Source organism: Octopus sinensis, linkage group LG4 (genome assembly GCF_006345805.1).
Source record: "Octopus sinensis linkage group LG4, ASM634580v1, whole genome shotgun sequence".
Lineage (NCBI taxonomy): Eukaryota > Metazoa > Mollusca > Cephalopoda > Octopoda > Octopodidae > Octopus > Octopus sinensis.
The window spans coordinates 46,808,915-46,821,414 of record NC_043000.1 but is presented as its reverse complement, the minus strand read 5'-3'; positions in this window follow the sequence as shown (position 1 = coordinate 46,821,414).

Below are 12,500 nucleotides of genomic sequence, written 5' to 3'. Positions count from 1 at the left end.
ATCTATCCACATATATATATATATATATATGTATGTATGTATATATGCATACTTGTGTCTTAGAAGTCTTCTTTTTTCTCTTCCATTGCATTGAAAGTTATTGTAGAAAGTCAAAGAAGGCCAGTGTGAAATATATTTACATTGGTTTAATGTAAGGTTATCTGGAGAACTACAAGAAAACCAAACTCAGCACGAAAATCGTCTGAAGAACAAATAGATATGGGAAATAAAACGAGAAAATAGTATAGAGAGTCGCGAGAGATAAGTACAATATATTGTCCTCAGATAGTTGATACAGCTGAATCATACTGCGAATTGGCAAGCATAATTCTTTAATATATTTCTGAGGTCATATGACACTGGGCATTGTTTTCCAAAATGTCTATTTAATGATAATTTCTCCAGTAAGCAATTACAAAGTATGAACATGAAAGAAAAGAAAAAAAAGTAAAAGAAAGAAAACCATGAAAAAAACAAATCACATGATCTATAGTTGTTTCCTACATACTGGGAATTACTGATTTATACACGTACACACTTGTTATGTATTACAAGTGTTCACTTAATAATTGTGATTATTGTTTACAGTACACACGATATACTTGATGTTGGCGAGTGGCAAACATTTTGGCAGAGAATGTAAAGTTCTCAGCAGACCAAGACTATGACCCTGGTTTAATTCCCATTTGTGGTTATTTCAGATTAAAGAACAAAAGAATTAATAAAGCAGGCCAGCACCCGTGATTACAACTTTTGTCTTTTTGTCTTCTAAATCTTGAGAAACTGATGCTTCTGGCATACACTTTAAAGCTCTCATCTAACCAAGTTTATGAGAAAATTTAAATCATGTTCGTTGCTATTTCATATTTTTCCTTCTTTTTTTTTTACTAAAACTTAATTGGGAGAAGCAGAGTTGGGATGGCTTCAGACATATCTATTATCTTTATAGGTTTTCAGTCTAGTAAAATTACTGATGACATAGACTGTAGACTTTCAGTAAATCAAATCTATGCCAAAATTTACTTCCTATTTTTAGCTGCTATTTCAATTTTTGCTTCCATAAGAAAAATTAAGTACAAGACTTCTGAGCATGAACTTTGTAGATCCTCTTAATCTTGTTAAAATAATGATGTTGTTTATTTAAGATTTAAAAAAAATTTTTACAATTTTTCAGTAGGTGTTATGCTGCAGTCAGTATGATCCTCGGTTATTATCAATCTTTTAATTCTTGGATGTATACAGGTGGAGAAGTAAAATTTACAATGAACGTTAAGTTGTTTTTTCTCAGCAGGCACTAAGTCAATTGTTTTGAAACCTAGCATATATTGATGTCATACTCATACCTAACACTATTATCATTACCTTTTCAGAAACTTTTGCCCAAATGAGTAATCAGGAAAGCAAATGTCAAAGAGTGTGTGATTTTCTGAATGCACTTGTCACACCAAAGGAGATTTCAAGAATAGTTGGAGTGTCCTTAAAGACTGTTTACAATGTAAAGAATAGAATGACTACGAGCAAAACTATTACGAGGAAGTCTGGAAGTGGAAGAATCAACAAAAGACGTACCAAAGCTTTTATTAAAGCTCTCAAATCTAAAATCCTAAAGGATCCAACCAAATCCATGAGAAAATGGCAAGTGAACTTGAGGTAGACAACAAGACCATTAGAAATGTAGTAAAATATGATTTGAGGTTAAAATCTTACACAAAAACACCAAAACACTTGTTGACAACAGCTATGAAGGAAAAGAGATAGGAAAGGTGCAAGAAAATTATTACATGCTTCAAGAAAAAGTCCGCCATTGTAACAATCTTTTCAAATGAAAAGATCTTCACTGTCGATGCTGTTCTGAACTGCAGAAATGACAGATTTATCGCAAAATCAACAGCTGAGGTTAAGGGAGCATTCAAAACAAAACATCCTGCTCAAGTTATGGCTTTTGGTGTTGTGGCTTCTGATGGAAAGAAAATGCCTATAAAATTCTACAAAGCCGATGAAAAGATCAATGTTAATACTTACTACAAGGCTCTGAGATACCAGGTATGGCCATGGCTTAAAGCAAACTACCCAGATGGTAATTATATATGGACACATGATGGTGCTCCAGCCCACACAGCTAGAAAAATAGAAGATTTCTGCAAATCTAACTTTAGCAATTGTTTGGAATCATGTTTATGGCCACTTTCTAGCCCAGATCTAAACCCTCTGGATTATGCTATTTGGGGCGTTTTAGAACATGCTACCAATAGAACATCACGCAGCAATGTCGAGTCTCTTAAAGATACTATTAAAGAAGAATGGGAGAAGTTGTCTCCCGAATATTTGAGGAACACTTGTGCAAGTTTCAGGAAGTGTGTGAAGGCAGTTATTGTGAAAGAAGGGGAGCACATAGAATAAAAACATTTTCTAATATGTAAATTTTCTTGTGGAAAATAAATTCTCATGACTTTCAATACACTGTCTTTCAATCCCTGTTTCAAAATATTGTAAATTTTGCTTCCCCACCCTGTATATAATCAGACCCAAGTAAGGTATGATTCAAGTGGGGCCTGTTGGCAAAGACTTAAGATTTTAAGTATTTGGGGCATTTCTTTCTATTAATTTTCCCTGTACTGTTCATTTTTATCTTTCTCTTGTAAATTTAGTTATGTGGTTTGATGTGTTCTTTTCTAACCACTGTGCTGTTTTGTCAACTGGCACAATTATGTGTGGTAGTCATTTGATATGAAAATGTGATGTGTATAAACGAAATCCCAAAAGTCTGCAAAACAAACCTCCTTTTCTTGTTGCTGTGTACTGCCACGAGATTTGAGGGCAGCAACTTCTTGGGTAGTTATAGTTCTTTTTACAAGCACTCTAAAGAAAAATTTCATTTGTTAATATTTGAATAAGATATATTCTAGAGGGAGAATTAAAAAGATGTCTTTGCACTATAAGAGTCGATGACGGCGATGATGATGATGATGATGATGATGATGATGATGACAATGACTGAGGTTGTTAAACTGTGATGATGATAATGATAATAAAAGATGATACATGAATACTCAGATGTTACAAGCAAATATCTGCAAAAGAATTAAATCAAGACAGCTGTCTATGAAAGGAAAGTGTAGAGAATTACTTTGTACAATGATTTGATACAATGCCTATAGCAGACAAAAACAGAACAGTTTTCCCCTTTCACCATTTGATATATGTCAACCATGGAATTTGTTTACAATCAAACAGATTGATGTAGAGATTATTAAACTTCAACTCTTTATGTCATGCCCCAATGGTCTTTTGCCTTTGAAAGCTGAAGGGAAACCAAAGTTGTTGCCCTTGATAGCAACAAAGCTTTTCACCATGGCTTGTATGAGAGACTTCTGCTAAAGCTGCTTACTTTTGTTCTTTATCCAACCATACTTAATAAGCTGGATAGTAAACTTCCTGTCAAATGACTCCTTTTCAGTATATGTTGATGGTCACTTTCATATCTTTCTCTCTCTCCTCCTCCTCCTCCCACTAATTTTCTCTATTATTTTCTCATTCATTCTTGTTCTATCAACTTTTATGTATCACAGTGTGAAGTTACCTCCTTCATCATCTTTCTTGCTAAGATTATTTGCCTTTATGCTGACACTTCTAACTTTATGCACAGCAATGCAGACATGGCCTAGAAATTCTATGCCGGGTCATTAAACTTAAAAATAACAGCCAGATTATCTTGCTGTTAAAACTTACCATTTCAGAGCAAGAAGGACAAATTTGGAAATGTGGCCCTATAAGGGCATTTACTGAGAAAAAGATGGTTGATCATGGTTGGAATGCTTTTAATCATAAATCTCCTCAACTGGAACTGAGCAGGGGTTAAAAACAACAAAAATACCGTACAAGAAATTAACAATAAAGCTTCTACAAAGAGATGGTGTCAGCCCTCCTGGTGACGTTGATGATCGCCTGGGGCTAAATGCATCAGTAACACCCCCACCGCCCTGCCCTGTCCCTAGCCACATTCAGATGGCTGATGCCCCTTATGTTATAGAGCAGTTACTGTTTATATCTCGTTTAGAGATTTATTATTGCTTTCGAACGGTTTTTCTACATCAGTAACTGTGTTTACTGTGAAAATCCTTAAATATATAGCCTGTACAGAGTTATTCGTCGGAGAGCGGTGCTTACCATGCGTTGATAATAGGCAAATACCTTGAAACCTGGTCTGTATGTAGCATCCGCTTCTTTGGGGAATGATCTCCCTTTGCAGGTTAGAGGACACCGAGATGGTGTCAGCCCTCCTGGTGACGTTGATGATCGCCTGGGGCTAAATGCATCAGTAACACCCCCACCGCCCTGCCCTGTCCCTAGCCACATTCAGATGGCTGATGCTCCTTATGTTATAGAGCAGTTACTGTTTATATCTTGTTTAGAGATTTATTATTGCAAAGAAAACTCTATTTGCCAGAAATAGCAACCAAGTCTTCTGCAAAACCTGCCTCACTCATCTTAAGGACACATTAGAGGATTTAGTTAATGGCACTCATGACTGGAATTATTGTAAGTTTGATTAGAACTGATCAAGGATGAAACAACAACAAAAGCAACAAGTACAACATATGACAAATCCTTTAGCATTTTAACTGGCTATACCTGGCCCTAATATTCTGCTTGTGTTATATTCAAACTGGCTAGATCCAGTCTCTCACACCTACCCTACATTGTCATTCTAAATATAAATAACTGTATCATCAAAATTTTGAAGCTAGAAGGTAGCTCAGGATTAATTACAAACAATATAAATAAATAAACATTATATTTGACAGAGAGATCAAAATACCTCATTTACATGCAGACCTGAACACCTTTCATTAATGATACACACCCTCCATTATCATGGCCTTAAAAAATCTCCTCGGCTGATTACGAGAACTCAATTGTTGTTTTGGTTGTTCTTATTGTTGTTGTTATTATTGTGGTGGTAGTGGTTGTGTCAAAAAGAATTTGACCATAAGGACGGTGCTTTGGTCAAGTTTATTTCTGTAATTAGCATTCCATTTAAAATCTGGTTTTCCATCAAAAATGTTGCTCCATAGTCACCATAAGAACTTAGCATCTTTTAACAGTGCCTGACAGAGATGCTACACATCACAAAGAAATATACTCATTACAACATAACACTTAGTAATAGATTTAATTTATTATGCTTCAACAAATGTCAAGTTTCATTATATTTGAAAATTTCTATGGTATAATCCACTGTACAGGACACATTTTCTAACCAGGGCACCTGTGTGTGGTTGCTCAATCTGTTTTAGATATCACAGTTAAATTTCTCTCTCATGTCACTCCTTAATTTGTTAGATAAGGGAGGAAACATAAGATAATACTGGCTTAATGCGTTATATCTAGATGAAGAGAAGTTGTTCACAACTGGAATAGCATTAAATATAGGTTTTCTTCATAAGAAATAACCCTGGGCCACTACCACTTTTCAAATTGTGGAAACTTTTGACAAGAATGAATGAGTGAGTATCTAAGACATAACTATAGCTATGGTATTCATACTACAATTAGAATCATTAAAAGTGTTATATTTACATTGCAAAGCTTTAATCCATATTATGTCGTAAATACAAACATTTGAACAAGTTGCTATATAAAAGTAATAAGCCTAATTAATAATTTCTGAGTTTTACATTTTTCTTTTTTTATGGTTTAGTAAATAAAAGATGTGCAGAGTCATTAATCACCCTCTTTTTTCAAACAACCGTAGCATAGAAGGAATAAGTTTGTATTCTTGGTTGAATCACAATTAGGTTTTACAATGTAATAGTGAAAGTTTATTTCAATTTGGACCTTTTTTCTTTTGCATAAAATAGCTATTATTTAATTAATGACACAAGTACAAATATTAAAATTAAGCTATCCTCTAACATCTTGAGCTATTAACGACTTGGTTATAAGCAGATGGTCTCTGCTGCTGACTGGGGAATGAAGCTAGGGGACAGCTTTACAAAGAGCTCTAAACCTGGTGAGACAGAGAGGGAAGTTATTTTCTGACCAGAAACCTCACCCCCATGCTGCAATGAAATGAATTCCTTTAACCCTTTCGTTACCAACCTGACTGAAACCACTTCTGGCTCTGTAGTACAAATATCTTGTTTTCATAAGTTCTGAATTAAAATCTTCCACCAAACCTTAGTCACAATTTATGTTCCTAACACTAGCTTAATGATAACTAAGTTACTTCACTAAATTCTTTGTTATATTTAACATAACTGAAAGAAACACAGAGCATATCAAAATAAATATGGTAACAAAAGGGTTAAGGGCAGCGGTATTAAACCAGACAAGGGATTAAATTTATGACCCAAGAACAGGAATGGACCCCACAATAGGATCTACTCAATTTCCATATAGTAAGTTTTACTTAAAGTCTTTCATTGAGCTTAAGCTATGGGAGAAGGTACTCAAAAGCACCCAATTGTAAAAAGAACTCTCTAAGAAACCAGTTAGCAGAGTCATTAGAGTGGAAGATAGAATGTCTCTCAGTATTTCTTTTGACTCTCTGCATTCTAAGTTAATCTCTCTGCCTTATCAGTTAAAATCCTGTCAAGGTCAGCATTGTTGTTCATCCTTTTGGTATCAATAAAAAAAGTTGCAATGTATAGGATGATGAACTGGCTGCACTATGAGAATGTTTGGCTGAATACATTATAGTAATTATTCTAATTCTGGTTTCTGAGTTCAAATCCTGTAATAGCCTGCTCAAATGGTTGACTTAATCTGCTATCTGGTTTAACTCCACAACCTGATATTTTAGGTGCTTTTAGCAAAGTCCAGATTATTGCAAGCATTTTGACTAAGTCTCCAGTTTGAGAAAACTTTCCACCCTTGCTCCTACCAGATGTGCAGGACCAGTAAAAGTTAAAGCAAATGCTTTCCCACCTGACCATTAAAAAAGCAAAAATCATTCATCCGTTGGCACAAGGTACTGCAGTTATGAGGAATGCACAGATGTTGTTGCAGGATGCTTCCATGACAAACATGTTGTCATCTCAAATGAACTCGTCATGAACAGACTTTGTTGCTGGATTTGTTCATTATATGTTACAGCTTTTCTCTTCCTAAACAAAGATCTACTTTTAAAATAAAATTAATGCTATAGGTCGATCTACAAATTTAAAAAAGCATAAAAATGTTATTCTTTAAATTCTTTAATTCTTTAAGGTGTTTCAGCTTTAACAATGTGGTCATGATGGGGCACCACCATTGTTAAGTAATATTTAAATCTTTTCACTATGTACAGTTTGTATATCATTCATGTTAGCTGCTAATTCAAGTTAAATGATTCCATTCGCTGAAACCTCAAAGAAAGGAAATTACAATAAAACATACCATTTTGTTTAGCATTTTTATGGATATTTACTGCTTTGATTCTTAATGGATGAAAGGCAAAGTAAGCATTAGTAATATTTGAATAGAAATGTAAAGGGACATTGAATAGGCATCTCTGTCATGTATATTATCCACCATCTTAAATCAATTAATTAATTAATAATTAGTAATTTCTCACTCAGGCAAAGTTTGAACAAATTTTGTGAGAGAGGTGTAGTCGATGAGATAAGCCCCAGTGGGATTTAAGTTCAGAATATAAATGGAAATACCGAAATACTAAAAGGCATTCAGTCCATTGCTGTATCATTTCTAGCATCTACTATCTTAATACAATTAACACAGTGTCCTTTGGGAAATCCAGGTGTTATAAACACTTGCAATATCCCCGAAAGTGACTGAAATATAAATAAAACTTAGAGAAGAGTATTCTTGTGTTATTAATTTTCTTAAGGATAAATTTACTCTCAATGTTGCAATTAATGGTTTGGAATAAATTGTACAGTGTTTATGGTAATCATATGTGTTGATGGAATAAAACGAGTCTCCGTATGCTGTTGGCAAGGTGGTTGAATAGTGGACTTGACTGAAACAGTAAATTTATTTCTAACATTCGCAGAAAGCCATAAATTTTTCAGGGAAATGCACAGTCGATTAATTTGACCTCGGTAGATAGTTGGATTAAATAATCATCAGCATCAACGTTGTCATCATCATCATCACAATCATCATCGTCATCATCATCGTCATTGTTGTTGTCATTTTAGCATCTATTTTTCAATCCTTGAATGGTTGAAACAGATTTCATGGAGGCAGATTCTCCAGATTCTCTACAGCTAAATGCTTTTCTTGTCACTGACCATCATTAGTTTCCTAACAAGATAATATTTCCCCATGAATGGGCATATTTGTATGGAAGACAGGAAGGAAAAAAAGACATTTTACATGAAGATGAAACTCTTTTACATTCATGTAATATCAAGACAAGGGGGCATAGGTATGTTCATGCACATACATATACCACCCCAGCCTTAATATACATATATGTATGTATGTATATGTATATGTATATACATCATCATCATTTAATGTTTGTTGTCCATGCTGGCATGAGTTGTACGGTTTGACTGGAGCTGACAAGTTGGCAAGCTGCACCTAGCTCCAGTCTGATTTGGCATGGTTTCTACCGCTGGATGCCCTTCCTAATGCCAACCACTCTGAGAGTGTAACGGGTGCTTTTACATGCCACTGGCACAGGTGTTAGTTGTGTGATGCCAGTAACTGTCATGGCTAGGATTTTGCTTGGCTTGACGGGTCTTCTTCTCAAGCATGACATAATACCAAAGGTCCCTGTCATTGCCTCCGTGAGGCCCAACACTTTAAAGGAGCTCAGCAACTTTACCTCCGTGAGGCCCAATGCATGTGGTCTCAGGGAGTAGTGTCCCTGCCTTCCTGAGCTAGCTTTCCACCATATTTCTTAAAAATCATGGTAGATGCCTTGATCTTGGGACCACTCATGCCTAGAGACTAAGGTTGAGGGTAAACAAGGACATGCTCCCCATAGAAAATCCAGCTCCAAACAAGTCTCATCATAGCAAAGGAGAATGGGCACCAGCCAGCCCAATGGTTTAGGTTGGTTGCACCTGCCTACCTCAGTTGTTATGGCATTGAGGTAGATCCGGCCACCACCATTAATGGGGACAAAACCCACTGGATGATGGTGATAATGATGATATACAGGCAATTGATGAGAGCCAAAATATACTCAGTGTGTGCTCAAAAAATCTGAACTTAACCTAAATTCCTTTTCCAGATGCAAGATCCATGGTGTCAAGAGTTGCTATAAGAGAAATCCAGATGAGCTCATATGAAGATAGTAAAACAAATAAACACAATTAGTCTTCTCTCTCTCTCTCTCTCTCTCTCTCTCTCTCTCTCTCTCTCTCTCTCTCTCTCACACACACACAACACACACGCACACATGCATAAACACACATATTTACACAAGGCAAAGAAATACAGAACAACATGAACAAAATACATAATTTCTTAACCCAACTGGCCACAGCTGGAATGCCTTTGAACATATGTTGGCTCAGCTAAGCTTAATCAGAGTCTAAACAACAACAAGCTTATCATCATCTTAATGTTTATAATTTTTTTAATGATATACTCTATTTTCTAGCTTTCAAGCCAACATAGTAAATCTCATAAGCATGTAATGTAAACGTTCAAACTTTGTCTCTATCTTTTCTAATTCTGCTGCATTTCACAGGAAATTTTTCTTCCTCCAAAGTTGTCTTATATAATCCGACCTACCTTTTACAGCTGCAAATTTTGATTTGCAAACTTTGACTGGAATGCCAGAAAGTTTGATAATATTGATACATAATTCTGTAATATAATATTACTACCCTTCTGATGGTCAATCTATGTCATGGTGGAGGGGCTTGCATGGAGCAATGACTCTGAGAGCGATGTCATTGAGAGTTCTGAACTGCTCTGTAAGGTCACCCTTGGCAGCAAGGTCAAAGGCAAGAACCCAAACTAAGTACGACCAACTCACAAAGTTTCCAATGGTGGAACATGCAGATGATGACTAAAACAGATCTCAAAAAGCCTGAACCGGTGGATGAAGAGGACTATGCATGACAGACATGATACAGAAGACACCACTCAAAACTACCACTGGGTCAGTGGCGGTCCATTGCAGTCCAATGCCGTTCCATAACTGGATGAGATTAGAACCTGGTGCAGCTCTCCAGCTTACCAGCTTTTAGTCAAACCATCCAACCCATGCCAGCATGGAAAGTGAACGTTAAATGATGATGATGATGATCCTACATGTCCCATTCTATATGTGTTGCAGAAGCAGAGAACGTTTATGAAATCAAACATGTGGGTCTCTTCCTGGCATGTTGATGTCCCCCTTAAACAAATCCATGCCACTGGAACTTCTATTCCGACTACAACAGCAACAATGACGATAGCATTGCTCCAAGAGTTTTGAACCTATGTAGAGATACATGATTTCTAAGTAATATTTGGCATGTTCGTTCTACAAGAGTAATAAAATTTTTTAAAATAATAACAAAAAATGTTACTCAAATACTTAAATATATCTTAATTGCATTTAAGCAAATTATCTGATTGGGAAAATGCAAGCAATTTTTTCATTAATTCACACAGGCAACTCAATTTAACTTGAGAAGTAGAAAGTACTACACATTCACAAGAAGTATTTTAAAAATCTTAAATTTAATATTATTTAATTTAAATTTCTTATTTTTAAAAATGATTTTAGCTACCTGAGCCATAGAGGTTTTGGGGGTGGAGGGTGAGTAATTTAATTTGAAATTTTGAATTCAGTACACTTGATGAATATTTACAGAACGTTAATACTTAATTAGAATTTTTAAAATAATAAAGATTTCTTTCCAAAGTTTAGAAATAATAAATAATAAATGCTTTATTAAAAACAGTAATGTTTCATTACACAGTTTCCTGTTATTTGTAAATACATATATAAATATATGGTTCATTAAAAGTGTAATTAAAAAAAATATGCCTTTCAATTAAAGAACTTTGATATGGATCAAAAACGTTCATTAAATTAATTTTGTATGTCATTAAAAAAATACGCCAAATATATTTTGTTAGTATATTCAAGTGTGTGCATGTGTGTGTGTGTGTGTGTGTGTGTGTGTGTGTGTGTGTGTGTGTGTGCGTGTGTGCGTGTGTAATATTACATATGCATACAGTTGCATCTATTTAAAATTTCTATCAATTTGTGCCAAATGCAGTTTCTACATAAAGAAATTATATATGCAAACATATATGTGAGTGTAAATACACATGTAGCTATATACATACATTCAAGGGACCAACCAACATGCAAGATATATGTTACAAGCCCCAAAATAGCACCTTATATTTTGCTTCTTGTTTTAAAATTTGTACTGACTTTGAATTTATATTAAAAGTTTGATTTGACTATTGAGTGAAATTTGGCTGGTAGAAATTATATGGAAAACACAGATATTTGTGTGTGTGTGTGTGTTGTGTGTGTGTGTGAGAGACAGAGAGAGAGAGAGCATGTGCACATGTGCATGCGTGCACATGTATGTGTGTGCATGTGTGTTAAATGGGTGCAGTGTGAAAAAATATCAAATTTTCTCTGAGTTGTGTTCTTTTCATCTGGCCCACTTTATATCCCTTACAAGATAGCTTACTAAGATTGATATAATTGATTAACTTCTTTGAAAATGGTAACCCAGCTTATTTGCAACCCAATGACTAAAACTTATAAAAGAGTATGTATATTGCAAACATTTCAGTAGTGTTATTGTTTGCTTCTGTTATACTGGGATTTGTTCAATTTTATTCTGATGGGAGCCGCCTAATGTGTTTCTCTGTTCTCATAGTTCACAATGTCTGGAATTTTTCTTTCTCATAATTTCTACAATATTTTTCAGTATTTATATATAGGATGCACCAGAAAACCAAGGAAAAAAAACACAAAGGAAAAAGTAACTAAGATACCAAATAGGAAAACAACAACATACTCCCAGGTTAATGTCACAAACTTTCAAATAGTTACATCAAAACAAAAAACAAAAAGATGTCATTCAACAAACATTTTCTTAACTCCAATAATAATCCTGATGAGACCACAAAAGCGACTGCATGTCAGGATTTGTTGACCCTTGCCAATTTCACCAATCTCAGCAGCCTCCTCTGAACATTTCCCCACTCCAACAATTCTCTTGATGTAGCAGTTCTGAGGGCTAAAATCAATAGAGGTAGGAGGTCACATGATGTTGGAGGCACAAGAAAAGATTTCTCCTAGGGCTTACCAAACATTAACACACCTCTCCTCATCACATGCAAATTGTACTTGATTTTCTTATGAACCATATATTTGATAGTAGACTCTGTTGCCTTGAGTTGCTCAGAGATGACCATCATCCACCTGGAGTTCTTACTGATAATGTGTTTGATTGTTTGATGAACATGGCAGCACTAATGACATCTGACTGATGGATTACACATCACTGCAAAAGACCATCAGTACTTGCCCACACTGGACATAAAGATCTCAGATATTTCAAGAAACTGGCATT